Below are 12,695 nucleotides of genomic sequence, written 5' to 3' on the forward strand. Positions count from 1 at the left end.
CAAAAGATTCAAACAACAGATGAAAATATGGAGGATCTGCTATCAAAAACTACTAAACAAGTTGAGGAGAAATAATTCAAGTATCATCAAACTTTCTAAAAACAATGATAAGACAGAAAATCTGGATGCTTTATTTGTAAAAATCATAAAGGAAAGCTAGTGAGATCTGTTAGAATCAGAGGCTCTAAAATAAAAATAGAATCAATTGACTACCTCCTGAAAGAAACTTCAAACTGAAAAACACCCCCCAGAATGTTACAGTTTTATTATATTATATTATAGTTCAAAATCAGAGTTTCCAAATAAAATATTGCAAGATACATGAAACAAAAATTTAAAGGAAATATAGATAGATATAGAAAAAAGGAAATATGTTCAAAAACATGATTTGACAGCACTTCCTCTAAAAGAGCATGTTGAAATATGGTAGTCCATATCTTGTAAAAAAGATAAAGGTTTCCAATCAAGAACACCCTGCAAAGCTAAGTACATAGGAGGAAAATGAATTTTTAATAAACCAAAGGATTTTCAAGCATGTCTGGTGAAAATGCCTTATCTAATGTCAACTTTGAAATGCAAACTCAGAAGGCAAAAGAAATCTGAAGAGGTAATTAAACTTGAGTAATTGAAAAGTGCTAAATTATAACTTTATTATGTTCTAATAGGGGAAAAAAACAGACAAGCATCTCTTCAGACTCCTAATGATTTCAAGGGTTAAAGAGAGTGTTGAATAAGAAATATGCAAGGTCTAAGTGTGGGTTTGTTCTGATTTTCTGGTTTTAAGAAAGGATAGATAAAGGAGAGGGGGAAAGGAATACAATGGAGAAGAAATAAAGGAGAGGAAGGAATTTATATTTTCACATAAATGAAGTGCTTAAGAAGAAGAGTATACAAATATGGAAGACTGGATGAGAAGAGAGGGCATCTGAAGACCTCACTCTTATCTAAAACATATAAAGGATAGTTGAACATATATATACAGATATGTATCCAGCCCAGAATTTGATAAGAAAATACCTTAAACTTGTCAAATGGGGACAGGGAAAGAGGAGAAGGGGATAGAGCAATGAAAATAGGATTAGGAAGTAAAGTCACAAACAAAAGAAATTTCATCTTCAAAGGGTGAATCATAAATTGAGGATTTAAAAAAAGAAAGAAATTGAAAGAAATAGATGAAAGCATCTGCCTTTGTTAAATAGAAAAGTAGGAACAGACTGATGGTAGTACTGATCAGATTCTTTTTCTTTCCCTACTTTCTTCTTCTATGTAAAAAATAGAATGGGGGAAAAGTGAGGGGGGGGAGTATGATAGAGATACCATGTTGATGTCCAGGAGGGAGGGAAGATGGTGGTGATAGCTGCTGGCAGCCAGTGAGCAAGGCATCATTCTGGCATCCCTGTAGTGACACAAGCCCTATGTGTGGTATGTGTGGCCAGTCAGGTGGCTCTGTACACTTTTGGCCACAGGACCAATGAGGGGAGAAGACTTACATAGGAAGAACCCTGTCTATTTACACAAAGTCAGCTTCTCCAAAGCATAGATTCATCATTATGACTAGGTTGAGCATGGAAAATAGGACTGAATCCATCAGGTTGCCTCAAAAAGACAAAATACAGAATGTTGTTTTGAGTGGGATAGCAATGTAGTGGTGCTCTGTGCTAGAACAAAGCTAAGCAAGAGAATTGAGAAACAGAAATGGAGGAACCCGGGTAGATCACCATTGTGTGTCAGGATGTTGCATTCCACTGAGCCTTAGGGAAAGAGCCCAGAATCCAGTTGAGTCAAATTCTGTCCTCACTTGGAGTACAGACTGAGGCCAAGGAAACAAGAATTATACAGAGTGGGAAGACTGAGACTACTTTGAGATGCAGTAAGGGGAAGAATGGAGAAAGTGAGAAATAGGAGAATTTAATGAAAAAAAAACTGAAATTACCAAAATCCTCAAGAAAAAAACTCAGTTGAAACTTGGTACATAAGCAGATAAACCAACAGGGAAGATAATAATAGAAGAGCATATGTCCACAATATAAACTAAAGAGTCCAGACATCTATGCATAAATATTGTAAGAAAAGTAATATGAATCAACACTTGATGAGTCTGGGGACCCTATGGATTCCCAAGAAAGCATGGAACTACAGCATAATGTTCTCGAATGACTTAAAAGAGAAATAAGAATTGTCGAAGTAGAATGTATGGCCTCCATGACAGAAATAATTGAGAGAATAGAAAAAGATGTTAGCAAGTCTCACCAAATAAACAAAAGAAAGAATAATTTATTGTAAATGTAAACACACAGAAGTGAAGGACAGTCTGGAAGAAGAGAAGCAAAAAGCAGTAACATGATTTCGACACAAGTGAAACATATTGAAATTGAAGACAGAATGCATAAGGGCATCCTAAAGATTATAGGTCTCCTAGAAGAATATGACATGAACTTGCCCATAAAAGAGAGAACAGAATGAACTGGAAACTATAATCCAAAATGTATTGCTTACAAGAAAGATATCTGGAACATAAAGATTCATAAAGAGTTAAAATGAGGGGCTGCATGAGAATTTATTACGTTACAAGTGAATCGAAAAAGGAGAGATGAGAATCATGACCTTACGCAAGGCAACAGCAAAAAAAAATAATAATCAGTTAAAGTGGAAAATGAGGGAAACTATACTATTCTCAAAAACTTTACAGAAAATAATTTCAGTACACACACATCAAATAACATAGCATCTAAGTTCTTGAAAAAAAAAGTTAATCAAATCACAGGGAGGAATAGAAAGCAAAACTATTAGATGGCTTCAAAGTATCTTTTTTAGACCTAGATTAAAATAAGAAGAAAATGAGGAAGAATTTAGGCAACAGAAGAGAATTTTGGAAAAGTTAGCTATATTGGAATTCTGATAATTACTGAAAGGGAATAAAAAGAAAACTACATATGTTTCAGGTGTGCATGACATCTTGACAAAAGCTGACCATGTGTTTAAGCATAAAAAAACATAAGTAAATATATAAAAGCAAAAAAAAAGTCAAATACTCCCTTTACTTATCACAACAATATAAAAGTTATCTTCACTAACGAGCCTCTAAAGAAAGGCTCCAAGTTTAAGTGGAGATGAAATAATTTAATTTTTAAATATTGGTGTTTCAAAAAATAAGTCATAGAAAAAAAGAATAATTTCCTTAAAGAAAAATGACAATAATAATATAACATACAAAAACATTTTGGATGCAACTCCCAAAGTAGTCATTAAGGACAAATTCATATTACTAAATAATATTGCCAATAAAAGAAAGAATCAATGAATCAGGAATACAACCAAAAAGAAATCAAATTTCACAACAAATGCAGAGAAAATAAAGGAAATTATTAGAAAATGATAAATAAAAAAAAGTCCAGGACCAAGTGATTCACAAGTCAATTCTATCAAACATTCAAAGAATAATTAACTCCAATACTGCAAAAATTATTAGCGAAATTGGGAAAGAAGAAATGCTAGTAGTGATATATGGTTGATCAGTGAAACAAATTACTAATAAAGGATCCCATTCATAAGGTAAAATTTAAGTGGCATATTCCTACTTCTCTGCTTCTCCTCTCTTTACCAACTTCAGACCCCAGTCTCTGATTCTCATACATTCTTTGTCTTTCTCATTAGTCACTTTATGATCAGGTCTCCAGGTGATGTCACTTTTGCTTATGACTGTTATTTCCAAGAATCTCCCTCTTCTGTTTCCCCCTCCCTTCTCAATTTCTGCTATATATTTTTATCCAAGTTTTCTGTGTGTTCATCTTTCTGTTGTGAATTTAAAATAAGAATGAGGCTCAAAGAATATCTGCTTGTATCACCCCCCCCCAACTTATTCCTTGATGTTTCTGTACTCTTCTTCTTAGGTTCTCCACTTATGTAAGATAGTTAATACCTTCCTCGCCTTCTTCATTTCTTTCCTAAGGTATTCTTTTCCCTCTTTCTTTTCAATTTGTCTTATTTCGACTCACTTTTTAACACTGGAAGTCATCAATTAGGAATCTAAAGGAACACTAATCTCTTCATTCTCATTAGAATGGTAACAATCCATCCTTATCCCCTTCCAAATGGCAAAATACATTTTACCTTGTGAGGTTTCTCTTGATTCTAGTTTGTGGGTTTCTGCATTTCTACTCAGCTCAAGTCAATTCATCAAGAATGCTTAAAAGTTCTCTTTTCTATTAAAATTCCATTCTCCTCATCCCAAGATTATTTTTAGTTTTTCAAAGTGAGTTATTCTTGTTGTAACTATTTACCTTTTGTCTTTTGGAATATCATATTCCAGAATATTTTCTCTCTACAGCAGTTGTGGTCCTGAGTGCAGTTTCTTGACATTTGAGGTCTTTCTTTCTGTCTGCTTGTGATGTTGTGTTGTTGTTTTTTGTTTTTTTTTGCTATGACATTTCTAAGCATTTTCAGTTTATTGGTATTTTTCTTTAGGACGTGACCAACAGATTCTCCCCATTTGTACTTTACTATCCAGTTCTCATAGATCTACGTACTTATCTTCTTTTATATTTTTTAATATATTTTTTAGTTTACATCATTCATTTCCACGAGATTTTGAGTTGCAAATTTTCTCCCCATTTTTCCCCTACCCACCACCCCAAAACAGCGATCCCACTGAATATCCCCTCCCCCAATCTGCTCTCTCCAATATCTTCCCCCATTCCCCCTCCAACTTTCTAGTAGGGCACAGTGGATCTCTATGCCCCAATGCCTATATATCTTATTTCCCAGTTACATGTGAAACAATAGTAATAATAACAATATATTTTGAACATTTGATTTTAAACCTTTGAATTCCAGATTCCTTCCCTACCTCCCTCGTCACCCAACCTTACTGGGAAGATAACCAATTCAATATAGGTTGTACTACATGTGTAGCTATGCAAAACATTTCTATGCAAAACATTTTGTGAAAGACTGACTATATTTCCCTCCATCCTATCCCACCCCCCACTAGCTCTATTCTCTACTTTGATCCTGTCCCTTTTCAAAAGTGGGTGCTTCCAACTTCCCTCCCCACCCCAGCCTGCCCTCCCTTCCATCATCCCCCCTCTCCTCCCCTTCCCCTCTACTCTCTGGTAGGGTGAGATACCCCATTTAGTTTGCATGTCATTCCCTCCCTAAGCCAAATTCAATGAGAATAAGGTTGACTCATTCCCTTTTACCTTCCTGTTCTTCCCCTCCATTGTAACAATTTCCCCTTGCCTCTTCTATATGAAATAATTTACCCCACTCTATCTCTCTCCATCTCCTCTCATTATATTCCTCTCTCATCTCTTAATTTCACCTTTTAAGTATCATCCCTTCCTATTCAATTAGTCTTGTGCCCTCTGTCTATGTATACCTATACACATATATACACACCCACATATGTATTCATATGCCCATATACCCTCCTATATAGACATATATATGCATGTGTGTGCATGTGTGTGTATATGTATGTATACATACATTTCTATTCCCTTCAACTATTCTCATACTGAGAAAAGTTCCATAAGTTACAATTATCATTTTACCATGTAGGAATATAAGTAGTTCAACTTTGATAAGTTGCTTATGATTTCTTTTCCCTGTTTACCTTCTCATGCTTCTCTTGCTTCTTGTATCTAAATGTCAAATTTTCTATTCAAATCTGGTTTTTTCATCAAGAATGCTTGGAAGTCCTCTATTCCATTGAATAACCACATTTTCCTCTGAAACATGATACTCAGTTTTGCTAGGTAGGTGATTCTTGGTTTTAATCCCAGCTCTTTTGACCTCAGGAATATCATATTCCAAGCCCTTTGATCCCTCAATGTAGAAGCTGCCAGATTCTGTGTTATCCTGATTGTGTTTCCACAATATTCAAATTGTTTCTTCCTGGCTGCTTATAATATTTCTCCTGGATCTGGGAACTCCAGAACCTGGCTATAATATTCATAGGAGTTTTCTTTTGGGGATCTTTTTTAAGAGGTGATCAGTGGATTCACTCAACTTTCTATTTTGCTCTCTGGTTCTAAAACATCAGGACAATTTTCCTTGAGAATTTCTTCAAGGATGATTTCTAGGTTCTTTTTTTGATCATGGCTTTCAGGTAGTCCAATAATTTTTAAATTATCCCTCCTGGATCTATTTTCCAGGTCAGTGATTTTTCCAATGAGATATTTCACATTGCTTTCTATTTTTTTCATTTGTTTGGATCTGTTTAATAGTATCTTGATTTCTCATAAAGTCACTATCTTCCATTTGCCCCAATCTAATTCTAAAGGAATTATTCTCTTCAGTGAGCTTTTGAGATTCTTTTTCCATCTAGCAAATTCAGCTTTTTAAGGCATTCTTCTCCTCATTGCCTTTTTGAACCTCTTTTTCCATTTGAGTTAGTCTATTTTTAAGGTGTTATTTTCTTCAGTCAGGCTATTGTCTCTCATTTCATAATTTTTTTTGCATGGTTCTCATTTCTCTTCCCAATTTTTCCTCCACTTCTCTTATTTGCTTTTCAAAATTCTTTTTAAGCTCCTCTATGGCCTGCAACCAATTCATATTTTTCTTGGAAGCTTTTGGTGCAGGAGTTCTGACTTTGCTGTCTTCCTACTGTTCCATGCTTTGATCCTTTTTGTCCCCCAAAAAGGAATCCAAAGTCGGACCACTGTGCTTGCCTTGCTTCCCTTGCTTGCTTATGTTACCACTCAATTACTTGACTTTCAAGCTTTTTGCCACAGTAAAACTCTGCTACCAGAGGGGGGATATTTTCCCAAATTGCTGGGGTGTTCTCAGCTGCTGGAGTTATTAGTTGGCTGCCCTCTCTGAAGCCTCCACACACCCTGGCACACTGGTCATGCACCCCAGGATCTCCACACCAGACAGTGATCCAGATCCAAGCAGGTTAAAGCAAGAGTGATTACCCCTCAGACTGGTTGCTTTTTCCCCCTACAATCTGCAGATCAAGAGCTCTGAAGCAGCCACATGGCAGTGGCTGGACAGCCACCATGCCTCAGTTGCTTCTCACCCCAGGAGCAGAGGCCAGACTGCACCCCCAAACTCCCAGGTCCCAAAGTCCATACTGCACTGACCTCTCACTTTGTCTTTAGTTTCTATGGGTTGATAATTCTGGAAACTGCCACAGCTGCTGGTGATCTGAAATCCCTCCAGCCAGCGGCTGGTTGTGGCCACCCTGAAGCTAAAACCTCCAACGTGCAAGAGGCTGGGCTCAGCTCCCAGAGCTCTGTGCTAGCCCCTTCCTGCCAGCCTGTCTGTTTGTCTTCAGACTATCTTCAGCAGAAGGCTAGCTTCTCTGTATCATTTTGTGGGTTCTGTAGCTCCAAAGTTTGTTTAGAGTCATTTTTTACATGAATTGGAGGAGGTGGAAGTGGGAGCCCCAAGGAAGTCCTATTTCTATTCTACCATCTTGACTCTGCCCCCTGTGTATTTATCTTCTAAGAGTTCTTGAAATAGTGTTCATATTTTGGTTTGGACGTTGTTTTCAGGGAATCTGATGATTATTAAATTATCTCCCCTCAACTTGTTTCCCAAGTTAATTATTTTTGGTAGTAGATACCCTTTCTCTTCCCCCCCCCCATAATTAATTTTTTTTACATAATAAAAACATTTCTTCTTATTTTTAAAATTTTGTTCTAATATTTCTTATGTTTCATAAAGTCATTAAGTTCTATTTGCTCCATATAAATTTTCAGCCAATACACTAATTAGATATTTTCCATTTTTTCTAAAATATTTATTCTTTTTCACATTTTTTCTTCCAGAACTATTATTCCCCTTATAATTTCAGTCTTTTGTAATCTCTTTATTCACCTCTTAGAGTCATTATGAACATGCTATTATTTTTTCAGATTCTGCTTGTACTTGTTGTGGACTTATGCTTCTTCTAGGTACATCTTACCTGTAAATAAATCCAATAACATTTATTTATTACATCCTGTGTTTTCTTCAATATAGTTACTGGTTTGAGACATTATACCAGGATCAGACTCTTGACTGGTCAGACTCAGTCTTCAATGGTATTCCGTCTTCAAATGGTTCAAAAGGCCCTTTGGGAGGGGCTTTCCTTGATTTTAGGGGCTCCTGCTGATGTTTTGCATTTCTTTTCATATAATCTGTCCTCAGAGCACCAATACACTTCTTCATTCTTGGTCAGAGCTCTGAGGGCCTCTGGCTCCTAGAATGTCACCCTTAATTGTACTTTGGTCTTTGAGTGTCCCAAATATCCCCAGTTCAAGTGCATCATTCTTCTATCCCCCTTCTACTAGCTGTAAAGTCAATCATGAGCAGCTCTCCTGAGGACAGCTATTGTGAATAACTTTAAGGGTCTAATAGCATAGTATAATAAACTTTGTATTTTTTCAGCAATAAACTAAAGCATAATATTAAAGAAACTAAAGCATAACATTCACAACATAACATAGCAACTTATTACTGAGGTGGTCACATAGTCTTAAACAAAACATATCATTCAGTATATCTTATAGTCATCTTAAGGAGTAGCAGAAAATACAAAAACCATCCATCCCTAGGTCACAGTAATTTACAATCTCATCAGTCAATATAGAGTATCCAAGTAAAGTCCTCTTTCATCTTAACTCCAGGCTGACTTCCAAACCTCACAACTCCTTCTCCCCCGCTGACTGCTTCTAACTCTTGCCTGGATTCACAGGTAGGCAGCTCTCTGTTTCCACTCCATTTCTCAGCTGGGGTACTGCTCCACTCCAAGCTCTTCATAGTTTCTGTTTCTAGAAAAACAAAGCTTAACAGGGCTGCAATATTTACACACATTACCGTTTGTTATCATCTCACTTCACTTTCAGTCTGAGAAACCAATACAGAACAACAGACAGGACTCCTCTGTCTGAAAAATCAAAATAGACCAACAGACAAGACTTCTGTCTGAGAAATCAATACAGACCAACAGACAGACAAATTGCCAACATCACAAACATTCTCTCTCTCAGTTCTTCTGTTCCCAGCTTGGCTCTTGCTCTTATCTACTCTTTCTTTTTCCACCCTTTTTGCAAGCCTCTACCACAGTGGGCTCCCATGTGATTACATTCAGCCTATCAAAGATCAGAAAAGATCTTCAAACTCCATTAAGCCTATTAAGGGCAATACAATGTATCCAGTTTCCAATCAAAGATTCTTGATATAATCAAAGATGAGGCTCAAAGGCACTTGATTAGCTAAAACTCAATGCAGAAAAATAGCAAAAAATCCTATTTTGCTTTCCAGTATACCAGCCTCCACAGTATTCTGGCTATTTTTTTCTGCTGTTCTGAAATAGATGAAGGCATTTACTTCTGTTTCTTTTGGGGATTTCTTTGTTGTCAGTTCTCTGGGTTCTTTGTCAGAGATATCTCTTCTTTAGGAGAGCTGACCTTTTCTATTACTTTCACAATATCATTTTATCCCCCAAATTCCCAGGTATAATTTTAATATGTACCCAGAAAAAAAATAGAGCCTGGAGATTTTGAATCTAGAGGTCACATTGAACCAGTGGCTAAAAGGTGATACCTATAAATACTTCAGTCTCCTCCAGTTATGATAAATAAAGTGTAAAGATGTCAGGGAGATTATAGTTGAATACATTCAAAGATTTATTGGCATCCTGAAATCAAAACTGAATGAGATCATTTTCAAAATATTTAGTGTCTATGTAATGGTAATGTTTAAATATACTTTAGCAACTTTAAAATGTACCAAAAAGATTTGGAAGGTAATTTAACAAAACTGTATAATTAACAAAAGTAGGACCCACCTCCCTTAAGTAGCTCATAAGATTAACAGCTTTCTGCCAGAAAAGGAAGAATAGGATTACCAAATATTCTACACATAATAAAGTAGTTTAAAAAAACTATAGAAAGGTTTTCAGAACTTACAGATCACTCCGCAAAACAGTAAAGGATGTTAACAAGTATACATTATTAAATTTGTCAATAGTAACCACAAGTGATTGTCTCCAGATAAGATTCAACGAGTTAAGTGCCATGCAAAAGGAGTTAGCTTTAGTAAGGAGGCAGGTCATCTCCCCTTTTGAAACTAGAAGGAGAGAGCATCCACAAAAGTCAGTCTCTAATGGTCATTGGGATATAGACATGCCCCTGGGTTCTCTAAGGCTTTGAATATGATCCCAGTGAAGAAGTATGTGTCTATCCCCTGAGGATCAGCCTAGGTAAGAACAAAAACTCTTATCAAACTAAATTGGTTTTTAATTGATTCATTCTTTGGCCATGGTTACTTATAAGAGGAATAGAAGAGTGGAGTTGAGGTGATTCACAGGTTAAACAGTTTCCATCATTTCAATAAAACAAGAGATTGGGTCATTTTATTTCATATTCTAATTCACATTTTATTTATCTGTGTCCATGATTTATTTCCTCCCATAAGATCACAAACTCCATAAGGATAACAAATCTATCTTTTGTTTTTCAGCTCCATCCAAAGTTTAGCTTTTTTAATATTGTTGTTTTTATATGACTTACAATGGGTGCAATGGAACTTTCTAAGATTTTCAATGGAATGACTTGAGACAGTTTTGGAATAATACCATATAGTATTTAGATTGGAGTAATACATTTTCAGAATATTCTGTAATTTAATATTGCATTACAAATACTTCACAGAAAACCAGTTTTAACATGAATAGGATTTTTTGGCCAAGTGAGTTACCTGTACGTGAACAAACAAATTCCTTCCCAGCTACATCCTGGGCTGCTGAGGCTCACGTAGAAGGTCACTTCTGAGGAATGGCATCTATTTGTACCTGCTTCTTGGTTTCCACTTATAGATATCTCCCTTTGCCCTCTTCAAAACACATTTTCTTCTCTTAAAACTCTACCAGCAGCTGAGGTGCAGGGAGTGTCTTCCCCTCTTTGCTGAAGGACACATAGGTGATGAAGGTACTGCCTGTGTGGTAGATTTCAATCTCCATGGACTTCTCGCTCATGAAGAACATGCATCTATAAATGGTGATGATATCTTATTGACAAATATGATCTCTTATTGACCGCTATAGGCTCCAAAGCTAACAGGGTATTGCCCATAGTACAGACTTCTCTAATACTTCAATGTTAAGCCTTCTAAAGATCTGCCATGTTGTCAGTGTGGTAGGTACCACCACTGATATAAATCACAGCCCTATCATGCCTCAGGAAACAGTTTTCATGAGTTGATGTAGTTAAAAAAAAATCTCTACATCTGGCAGCCAGTCTTCTGGTGATTAATCTCTCTGATCTTAGCTAAGCTGATCTTCTACTGCATAGTGTATCATGGTGCTCAACTTGGAGATTTGCCATCTTGGAAAAACAGGCCAGAATTTGTGCTAAACTGCCATATCTTTCAAAAATCCAATCACCTGGTCAATAGGAGGAGGCACAGATGTACAGCTCATTTTGGGGTTTAGAGAAGAAATGCCAAAAGTTGAATAAAAGCGCACTAATATCACAACACAACTGCATATGCCTTAAAGATATTCTAAGTTCGTCTTGATTAGGCTTTCAAGCAGGGGACAGGATAATTCTTTTTTGACCACTGCCAATATAATGTCCTTCTTTTTCAAACTGAGGAAAGGATCTTGCCTTTTCTACTCAAAGAAACAAGGAAGCCCCAAACTATGTGCAAGGAAACAAAACAGAAAGTAAGCCTGATGTGTAAAGCCTTAGAAATTTTCCTTTGGCAGCTCTTCTTGGTACTTGCTTCCATTTCTCTCAGTTTTGGAAACCACTTAGGTCTTGCAATTGTTTCTTTGTTCCTTTCTATATGCAATTTGTGCTTTCACACCAGAAAAGTCTCACAAAACTAAACCAAACCAAACAACCACAACAAAACAGATCTTCAACATAGAGCTGTCTGCAGATTAACTGGGATAAAGTAATAGAATTAGATTTATTGACATAACATAACCCTTAGAACTTTATTTATCTTAAAAAAAAATCAATGTTCATTATGTCCTGCTTTTGTCACAATCACTTGTTATACATAATCTGATAAGACTTTCATGTATTCTTTACTTCTTTCTGAAACTATATATTATATTGGATGGTAATAGCAACTTTGATAGACAAATTGTTCTAAAAATAGTTTTAAATATAATAGCTTATCTTTTAAAAAAATTAATTGTCAATATAGACAACAAAAAAACATTTCTACGTACAGAATACAGTAAGAGGAAGAGATATAAAGAGGTGAATCTCCATTTCATACTTATGCTTTTTAAAAATATATATATAATAAATTCTATATTTTACTTTCAAACCTATCCTGCTTGTCTGGAATTTCTTCTGGATTCCTTCCATTCTTTTCTTTGTATTTTCTAAAATATTACAATAGAGCTGTTTTTGCAGGGGTATCACTATTACCAATCTCCCCAACCAGCTCATTAAAAACTTAGAGAAAGAAAAAGAAGGGGAAAACAACCTTGTAACAAATAAACAGTCAAAATTAATCAACACAATTATTTTTATTTACAATTTTAATCTGCTTTATTCAAACTTTCTAAGGTGCAGACAATCAACCAAAATATAAAGTCCTAATTTGGAGTAATTATTAATTTCTGAGCTGGAAAGTCTTATGTAGAATATTTAACAAATAATTTTCTTTCTAAAGCATAACGGAAGGAAAGAAGGAAGAAAGGAAGGAAGGAAGGAAGGAAGGAAGGAAGGAAGGAAGGAAGGAAG

The sequence above is a fragment of the Petaurus breviceps genome, unplaced genomic scaffold (genome assembly GCF_028583685.1).
Source record: "Petaurus breviceps papuanus isolate PSGF00001 unplaced genomic scaffold, PetGlider_PUasm1.0 685, whole genome shotgun sequence".
NCBI lineage: Eukaryota > Metazoa > Chordata > Mammalia > Diprotodontia > Petauridae > Petaurus > Petaurus breviceps.